Source organism: Lithobates pipiens, unplaced genomic scaffold (genome assembly GCF_037356315.1).
Source record: "Lithobates pipiens isolate NorthernLeopardFrog02 unplaced genomic scaffold, aLitPip1_a1.2 Scaffold_94, whole genome shotgun sequence".
Taxonomy (NCBI): Eukaryota; Metazoa; Chordata; class Amphibia; order Anura; family Ranidae; genus Lithobates; species Lithobates pipiens.
Window position 1 is genome coordinate 2,126,614 of NW_027507917.1, and position 10,412 is coordinate 2,137,025.

A 10,412-nucleotide genomic window follows, 5' to 3' on the forward strand; every position below is an offset into this window, starting at 1 on the left:
TCTTCTGTCGCCGCTGCCTTCCGTTCTTCTGTCGCCGCCTTCGGTTCTTCTGCCGGGCCACCGCGCCTTCTTGTAGCTCTTTTACAGGCGGTGGCCCGGTCTTCTGTCGTCGTCGCCGCCGCCGCCTTCCGTTCTTGTTCTTCTTCTTGTTGTTCTTCTTCTTCTCCTGGAGATGTTGACTCGACGAGCTCTCCGGCCGGAATGCCAGAGCCGCGCTGTGCGGTCACTTATATAGTGACAATGGGGCGGTGTCACATGGTATATGTCACATGGGTTGGTCACATGGGAACTATGACATCGTAAGGGGGCGGGGTCACCATGTGACCAACCCATGTGACATATACCATGTGACACCGCCCCATTGTCACTATATAAGTGACCGCACAGCGCGGCTCTGGCATTCCGGCCGGAGAGCTCGTCGAGTCAACATCTCCAGGAGAAGAAGAACAAGAACGGAAGGCGGCGACGACAGCGGCGACAGAAGACCGGGCCACCGCCTGTAAAAGAGCTACAAGAAGGCGCGGTGGCCCGGCAGAAGAACCGAAGGCGGCGACAGAAGAACGGAAGGCAGCGGCGACAGAAGACCGGGCCACCGCCTGTAAAAGAGCTACAAGAAGGCGCGGTGGCCCGGCAGAAGAACCGAAGAGGGGGACAAGACCCCCGAAGTCGGGAGAAGAGGCCGGCGGCGGGGAGGAAGAAAGCCGGACTCCTCCGCTAGTAAAAGAGCTACACACAGATAGCGGAGGAGTCCGGCGAGAAGACCCCCGAAGACGGAAGACCCCCGGAGCTGTGCAATAAAATATTTTTTCCCCTGTGTTGTGTTTTTTTTGTACTTTATTTCACAGGTGAATGGGTAGGGGTACATTGTACCCCATACTCATTCACATAGGGTGGGGGGCCGGTATCCGGGGGCCCCCTTCTTAAAGGGGGCTCCCGGATTCCGATAAGCCCCCCCGCCCGCAGACCCCGACAACCAACGGCCAGGGTTGTCGGGAAGAGGCCCTTGTCCTCATCAACATGGGGACAAGGTGCTTTGGGGTGGGGGGGCTGCGCGGCCCCCCCTTCCCCAAGGCACCCCCCATGTTGAGGGCACGCGGCCTGGTACGGCTCAGGAGGGGGGGCGCGCTCGCTCGGCCCCCTTCCTGGCCGGCCGGGGTAGCGTGCTCGGACAAGGGTCTGGTGTGGACTTTGGGGGAACCCCCACGCCGATTTTTTTCGGCGTTGGGGTTCCCCTTTAAGCCCATTCCAGGCGGCGGAGCCCGCGACGTCTCCTTCGCGGGCCCCGCCTACCTGGAGACGCGCTCGAAATGGGCGGATTTGCCTCCTTACGTGGGCGAGTCCGTTCATTTCAAAAGTTGAGCGAACTGTTTGGCAAACAGTTTGCTGAAACAGTCCGCTCGTGTGTGGGCAAGTCCGCTCATGCAAATTTTGAGCGGACTGTTTGCCGAAACTGTTTGACGAACAAGGTTGGGCAAACAGTCCGCGCGTGTGTACGCGGCCTTAAACTTTCTCCGACACTTGTTGGTTTCAAGTTAAAAATTTTCACTACAAAATGATGTAGAGTCCCCAAACATTTTATATATATATATATATATATATATATATATATATATATATATATATATATATATATATATATATATATATAGTTTTTTTTAGCAGAGACCCTAGAGAATAAAATGGTGGTTGTTGCAATATTTTATGTCACACGGTATTTGTGAAATGGTCTTTCAAATGCTGTTTTTTGGGGGGGAAAAATACACTTTAATGAATTAAAAAAAAAAAAACTAAACAATAAGGTTAGCCCAATTTTTTATTTTTTTTTGGTATACTGTGAAAGATGATATAACGCCACGAAAATCGTGATCTTTATTCTAAGCAAAAAATAAAAATAAACAAAATCGGGATTCTCATTTTTTTTCCAGAATCTTGCAGCTCTACCATGCAGCCAGGGCTGGACTGGGACAGAAATTTGGCCCTGGACTTCATCCAGACCGGCCCACTTACATCAGAGTGTCCCATCAGCGCCCCCTTACATCAGAGTGTCCCATCACCAGCCCCCTTACATCAGAGGGTCCCATCAGCACCCCCTTACATCAGAGGGTCCCATCAGCACCCCCTTACATCAGAATGTCCCATCAGCACCCCCTTACATCAGAGTGTCCCATCACCAGCCCCCTTACATCAGAGTGTCCCATCAGCACCCCTTACATCAGAGTGTCCCATCACCACCCCCTTACATCAGAGTGTCCCATCAGCACCCCTTACATCAGAGTGTCCCATCACCAACCCCCTTACATCAGAGTGTCCCATCACCACCCCCCTTACATCAGAGTGTCCCATCACCAGCCCCCTTACATCAGAGTGTCCCATCAGCACCCCCTTACATCAGAGGGTCCCATCAGCACCCCCTTACATCAGAATGTCCCATCAGCACCCCCTTACATCAGAGTGTCCCATCACCAGCCCCCTTACATCAGTGTCCCATCACCAGCCCCCTTACACCAGAGTGTCCCATCACCAGCCCCCTTACATCAGAGTGTCCCATCAGCACCCCTTACATCAGAGTGTCCCATCACCAGCCCCCTTACATCAGAGTGTCCCATCACCAGCCCACTTACATCAGAGTGTCCCATCACCAGCCCCCTTACATCAGAGTGTCCCATCAGCACCCCTTACATCAGAGTGTCCCATCACCAGCCCCCTTAAATCAGAGTGTCCCATCACCAGCCCACTTACATCAAAGTGTCCCATCACCAGCCCCCTTACATCAGAGGGTCCCATCAGCACCCCCTTTACATCAGCGTGTCCCATCACCAGCCCCCTTACATCAGAGGGTCCCATCAGCACCCCCTTACATCAGAGTGTCCCATCAGCAGCCCCCTTACATCAGAGTGTCCCATCAGCTCCCCCTTACATCAGAGTGTCCCATCACCAGCCCCCTTACACCCGAGTGTCCCATCACCAGCCCCCTTACATCAGAGTGTCCCATCAGCTCCCCCTTACATCAGAGTGTCCCATCACCAGCCCCCTTACATCAGAGTGTCCCATCAGCTCCCCCTTATATCAGAGTGTCCCATCACCAGCCCCCTTACATCAGAGTGTCCCATCAGCTCCCCCTTATATCAGAGTGTCCCATCAGCTCCCCCTTACATCAGAGTGTCCCATCACCAGCCCCCTTACATCAGAGTGTCCCATCACCAGCCCCCTTACATCAGAGTGTCCCATCACCAGCCCCCTTACATCAGAGTGTCCCATCACCAGCCCCCTTACATCAGAGTGTCCCATTACCAGCCCCCTTACATCAGAGTGTCCCATTACCAGCCCCCTTACATCAGAGTGTCCCATTACCAGCCCCCTTACATCAGAGTGGCCCACTGAGCCATCGGCCCACCGGGAAACTCCCGCTAGTCCCAATAGCCAGTACATGCCTGCATGCAGCCCTCCTCAGACTGGGGAATCTTGACAGACTGTAAACACATACATGGGGGGGTGCAAACTCTTGTGCAACTTTCAGGCCCCATTCACACCTGTGGGGGGAGGGGGGGTTGGGTTTAATGTGATTCTGCCTACGATCCCAAAATGTGCTGCAAAACTGATGAATCTCACCATGCTTATTCAGGTGCTGTTCGTTTTTTTTTTAAGTGGCACCTAAACGCGGATGTGTGTGGTGGTGCTGCCTCAATAATCGCGGCGAAGCTTGTCACCCGAAAAAAGAAGCTCCTCCTCCTTTTTTTTTTTGAGCGACGAGCTTCATGCGATTTCGGTTTGCTGCGTTTATTACCATGGTGGAGCTGTACCCGCGTTTTGGGCGCCATTGAAAACGAATGCAAGCGCGGTGCGATGAGTCAAGTTTTGCGGAGCGTTAATATTTTTATTTTTTTCTGAATCGCTTGTTTTGCTTTCGCAAGGGAGTGTAAACGCCGCTTGTGCAAGCGATAGGCAGCGACAGGTCCTCTTTATGGAGAGATCTGCGATCTGTAGGACCCCCCGAATCCCTCCTCTGCACATAAAAGCCTTCACAACTCCAGGATCGCTGTTTTTTTTTTTTTTTAAATGCTTTTGAGTTTTAAAATGGTAAAAGTGGTGCCGTTTGCATCCAGTTAACCCAGAAGTGAGGTCATGGCGTCGCTTCCAGGTCGCCATAGTGGGGGAGCCCATTCATATTCAGTGGGCTGTTCTGGGGCAGCACAGTGGTGTAGTGGTTAGCACTCTCACCTAGCAGTAAGAAGGGTCGCTGGTTCAAATCCCAACCACGACTCTACCTGCCTGGAGTTTGCATGTTCTCCCTGTGCCTGTGTGGGTTTCCTCGGGGTACTCCGGTTTCCTCCCACACTCCAAAGACACGCAGGTAGGTTAATTGGCTTCTGTCCAAAATTGGCCCTAGTATATGAATGGGGACCTTGGATTGTGGCTCCTTGAGGGTAGGGACTGATGTGAGTGTGTAATGTACAGGGATAGGGACAATTGTAGACACTCACTCAGGTTGAACTGGATGGACTGGTGTCTTTATTCAACCTTACTAACTATGAAACTATGATACAACACACGCTAAGGTGCCACACACAACAAAAAAAGTAAATTGGCACTAGGGGGCAATCTCCAGATTGGGGATTTGTGGCAGGTGCCGTTTAATAAGGAGAAGCAACAAGATCTGAGATGAGTAAAGGTCCGTGTACACACCATCGGACTCTTTTTTTTTTTTTTTTTTTTTTTTACAACAAATATGCAAATGAACTGTTTGAAGGCAACATCCGACCGGTGTGTACGATCCTTCAGGAAAAACTTTTTCGGTTTTCATCAAATGTTGGACGAACTTTTTTTTTCCGACAACGTAAGTCCGATGGAGCAAAGTCCGATCGTGTGTACAGTGAAAAAAAAAAAAAAAAAAAAAAAAACCATCGCACTTTACAAACACGCATGCTCAGAACCAATGCAAACGGATCAGGCAACAATACAGAAGTTGACCAAAGGTGGCGGTAAAGAGCAGAAAAAAAAAAAAACACGTGATTTTTGGTGAAAGTTTGGCTGAAAAAAAGTCCTGCCGTGTGTATGCAATACAAGTTCACGGCCGACGCCCTTTAGATAGAAATCCACGGGAAAGTTTGTTTAAAAGTCCGATCGTGTGTATGAGGCTTTAGAAGAGCAGCTACGGGGGGGACTGGCTGTCAGAACTGGAATCACAGGAGGAACCAGGAGGCCATGGATTCAAGTATTGTACGTACACTTCAAGGTGTTTCTCCATGTTAGGTCGTGTCCTAATAAAACCAGAAATATGGTCTTTATCTGATTTATGGGAATTTCGCCTTACAAAAAAAAAAAAAAAATATTTCCTTCTGATCCACAGCTGCCGTTGTCCCTCTAACCCACAGTTGATCACCTCCTGACCTACAACTGTCGTCCTCCTCCCCTGTAGCTGACCTCCTTTTAGCTTGCTGTTGTCCTCTTTCTGACCTGCAATTGACCTTCTTCTGACCCGCAATTGTTGTCCTTTTGACTTGCAGCTGACCTCCCTTTTAATCGCAGTTGTCCTCCTTACCTGCAACTGGCCACCTTCTGACCCACCGTTAGTCCTCCTTCTGGCCTGCACCTGTCTTCAGTCTGACCCGCAGTCGAACTTCTGACATGCAGCGGACCTCCTTTTGTCTCCCTCCTGACCAGCGGTTGTACTCATGCAGTTGACTGCTGTCTGACCCGCAGTTGTCCTAGATCTGATATCAAGTTGACCTTCTGAACCACAGTTGTCCTCTTTCTGATCTGCAGTTGATCGTCTTCTGACCCATAGTTGCCCTTCTTCCAACTCACTGTTGACTTTCTTAGGACCTGCAGCTGACCTCATTTTGAACGGCAGCTAACCTCTTTATAGCCTGGAATTGTCCTTGTGACCCGAGGTTGACACTCTTCTGACCTGCAGTTGTCTTTCTCACCTGTGATTCACACTCTTCTGACTCACAGCTGTCCTGACCTGCACTTGACCTGCAAACCCAGGGCTGACCTCCTTTTGGACCTGCAGTTGTCCTCTACACACCTGCGGTTTAATTCATTCTGACCTTTTGTACTTTTCACCTGCACTTGACCTCTTTCTGACCCACAGTTGACTTCCTTCTGACCCAAAGTTGGCCTTCTGACTCACAGTTGTCCTCCTGACCTGCAGTTGACCTTTTCATCTGTAGCTAACCTCTTCCTTTTCACCAACATTTGTCCTCCATCTGATTTTTCAGTTGATTTTCTTCTGACCCACAGTTGTCCTCCCTTTGACACGCAGCTGACCTTTTCATCTGCATTTGTCTTGTCTTTGGCCTGCAGTTGTCCACCATTTGACCAACAGCTGACTCCTTTTTGAACTGTAGTTGTCCTTCAGACCTACAACTGGCCTCTTGTTGACCTGTAGTTGTATTCTTTCTGACATGCAGTTAACTTCCTTCTGACCCCAAATTGTCCTCAGCTGTCCTCTTACTGTTGCACAGTTTCTTTGACCTGCAGTTGTCCTCCAGATCTGAAGTTCTCATTCTGACTTGCATCTATCCTCCTTTTGACCCTCTATTGTCCTCTCCTGCAGTTTAACTTTATCTGACCTGCAGTTGTCCTCAGCTGTGGTCGACTACCTTCTGACCTGCAGTTTTTCTTCTTCTGACCTGCACTTGACTTTCTCCTAAAACATAGTTGTCCTCATTTTTTGGTTCAGAGTTGTGCTCCTTCTGACCTGCAGTTCTCCTGTCCTGCAGCTGACCTTTTGATCCAGAGTTGTCCTATATCTAACCAGCATTTGTCCTCCTTTTGAGCCAAACGTGATCTACTTCTGACCTGTAGTTGTCTCCCTTCTGACCAAAAGCTGACCTCCTTTTGACCCGTGGTTTAATTAGCCTGCAGTTCTCTTTCTGAACCTCTAAGTTTTTCTCTTGCTGTCCCTCTTGAGACCTGAAATTGTCCTCTTTCTGACCCACAGTTGTTGACCTGACCTGTAGCTGTCCCCCTTCTGACCAGCATTTTTCCTCCTTCTGACCTGCAGTCGTCTTAATTCTGACCCGCAGTTGTCCTCTATCTAACCTCCTCCTGCCCCACAGCTGACCTCCTTTTGACCTGCAGTTCTCAACCTTTTGCCTTCTACTTGTCATCCTGATTCTCAGTGCTAACCTCCTTTTGACCCCCCAGTTGTCCCTTCTGACCCAAAGTTGGTCTCCATCTGACTTGAAGTGATTGTAAAGTCTCATGGTTTTTCACTTTAATGCACTCGATGCATTAAGGTGAAAAACCTTTTGTGCTCCGGACCCTTGCCCCCACCCCCCCCCCCCCCCCCCCCCCCGCCGCCGCCACTTTTTCTTACCTGAGCACGATCCAGCGATGTGGCTCCAGCCGATATCTCTTCATTGCACAGATCAATAGCAGCAGGAGGCATTGGCTCCCGCTGCTGTCAATCAAATCCTGTGACGGGGCTTTGTCCCTCTGTGTCAATGGATGTAGTAGCGGGACTTGGGAGCCCGCCAAGGAAAGCAGCTCTTCGGGGGGCACCCGTTGAAAAGGAGGGGCCTGGAGTGCCAGCAGGGGACCCCAGAAGAAGAGGCTGGGGCGCTGCTCTGTGCAAAACGATTGCACAGAGCAGGTAATTATAGGTATGTTTTGTTATTTTTATATATAGGTTTAGAAACACTAAAAGTTGGCATTCTTCTGACACATAGATGTTCTCCTTTGAATTCACAGTTTTCTTTTTGGACTGCAGTTGTCCTCCTTACAGCAGATGACCTCCTTTTGGCCTGCAGAACTATGTAATATTGCCCGAAGTGCGCCACCTAGTGGCCACAGTGCAGTACTGCATCTCCTGTGCAATACAAGAACTATGTGCTAGTGCCTCGAGGGCGCCACCTGGCGGCCATGGTGCGGTAATTCAGCCCCTATGTAATGCAAGAACTATGTATTATTGCCTCAAGGGTGCCACCTGGCGGCGACAGTGCGATGCTGCAACTCCTGTGTAATACAAGAACTATGTTTTATTGCCTCGAGGGTGCCATTTGGTGGCCACAGTACGGTACTGCAGCCCCTATGTAATAAACTGACTATGTATCATTGCATCTGTCCTCCTTCTAGGCTGCTATTGTCCTTCTTTTCTGCAGGTTAAACTTTATCTGACCTGCAGTTGTCCTCAGTTGTGGTTGATTTCCTTCTGACCTGCAGTTTTTTCCTTTTTAACCTGCAGTGATCCTCTTTTGGACCCGCAGTTGGCCGTCTAACATGCATAGGACAAATACAGGTACTTTTGACCATTTTGTCCTCTTAGGTTGGTAGTTGTCATCCTGGCCTGCAGTTTTCTTCTGATCTGCAGTTTTCCTCCTTCTGTCCTGCAGTTGTCCATCTAACCCAAAGTTGACCTCTTTCTGACGTGCAACTGTCTTCTTGACCTATGGTTATTCTCCTTCTGACCTGCAGTTGACGAGCTCTGAATCAAACCTTTTGACTCATAGTTGTCCTTTATCTGACCTGCAGTTGACTTTCTTCTGAACCATAGTTGTCCTCATTCTAACCCACAGTTGTCCTCCTCCTGACCTGTACTTGACCTACTTCTGCAGTTGTCTTGCTTCTGACCTCCTTTGACACGTAGCTGTCCTCTTTTTGACCTCAAGCCATCCTTGGACATACAGTTGTCCTCTTCTTGACCCTCAGTTGTTGTCCTTTTGATCTGCAGTTTTCCTGCTCACCCTCTTTTGACCTGTAGTTGTCATTCTGACCCGCAACTGGCTTCCTTTTAACCTGAAGCTGACCTCCATATTATTATTATTATATGCGATTTATGTAGCGCCAACAGTTTACGCAGCGCTTTACAATGTATAGGGGGGGGGGGGGGGACAACACAATTACAGTACAGTTCAATACAGAAGGTACTGGAGGGCCCTGCTCATAGAGCTTACATTCTAAAGGGAGGGGGTGGTGGTACAAAAGGTAATAGCTGCAGAGAATTATTTGATGGGGGGTGGTCTGGAGTTGTTCTCTTTGGCCTGGAGTTGTCTTCCATCTGACCTGCAGTTTACCTCCTTTTAACCCACAGTTATCCTCCTTCTGACAAGTTGTCCTCTTTCTGTCCCATAGTTGTGCTCCTGACCTTCAGTTGCCTTCTCTTCCACCTGCAGGTGTCATTCTGACCAACATTTGACATTCTTCTGACCCATTGTTGTCCTCATTTACGATTTAACTTCTGATCTGTATTTTTTCTCACTTGCACTTGATGTCCTTTTGACCCACAGTTGTCCTTCTTCTGACCTGCAGTTGTCTACTCTTTAGTCTGCAGCGATCTTTCTTCTGACTCGCAGTTGATTTTTTTTCTGAAATATAGTTGTCTTCATTTTGACTCGCAGTTGTGCTCCTTCTGACCTGTAGTTGAACTTCCGACACACAGCTGGCCTCATTCTGACCCACAGTTGACCTTCTGATACAGAGTTGTCCCATATCTTATCAGTATTTGTCCTCCTTTTGGACCAAACCTGATCTACTTCTGACCTGTCGTTCTCTCTCTTCTGAGCAAAATCTGCCCTCCTTTTGGCCAGCAGTTGTCTTTTCATTGGCCTTCAGTTCTCTCTTTGAGCCCCAAAGTTTTTCTCTTTCTATCCAGAAGTTGTCCTTTTTCTGACCTGAAATGGTCCTCTTTCTGATCCACAGTTGTCCTCCTGACTTCTAACGTGCAGTCGTCTTAATTCTTACCCGCAGTTGTCTCCTATCTTACCTCCTCCTGCCCCCATAGCTGACCTCCTTTTACCTGCAGTTGCCCACCTTTTTTCATGCAGTTGTACTTCTGACCCACAACTGACCTCCTTTTTAGCGTGTGGTTGCCTACCTTCTTACACATAGTTGTCTTTCTTCTGACCTACAGCTGACCTCCTTTTGACCTGCAGTTGTCAATCTTCTGATCTGCACTTGTCTTCCTTCTGATCTGCAGCTGACCTCCTTTTGACCCCCCAGTTGTCCTTTCTGACCCAAAGTTGTCCTCATTCTGACTTGAAAGCTGGCATTCTTCCGACCCATAGATGTCCTCCTGTTGATCCACAGTTGTCTTCTTTTTGGACTGCAGTTGTCCTCCTCCCGGCCCGCACTACTTCTCCCGACCCGCACTACTTCTCCCGGCCCGCACTACTTCTCCCGACCCGCACTACTTCTCCCGACCCGCACTACTTCTCCCGGCCCGCACTACTTCTCCCGGCCCGCACTACTTCTCCCGACCCGCACTACTTCTCCTCCCAACCCGCACTCTGCCTCCTCCCAACCCGCACTCTGCCTCCTCCCAACCCGCACTCTGCCTCCTCCCAACCCGCACTCTGCCTCCTCCCAACCCGCACTCCTCCTTCTCCCGACCCGCACTCCTCCTTCTCCCGACCCGCACTCCTCCTTCTCCCGACCCGCACTCCTCCTTCTCCCGACCAGCACTCCTC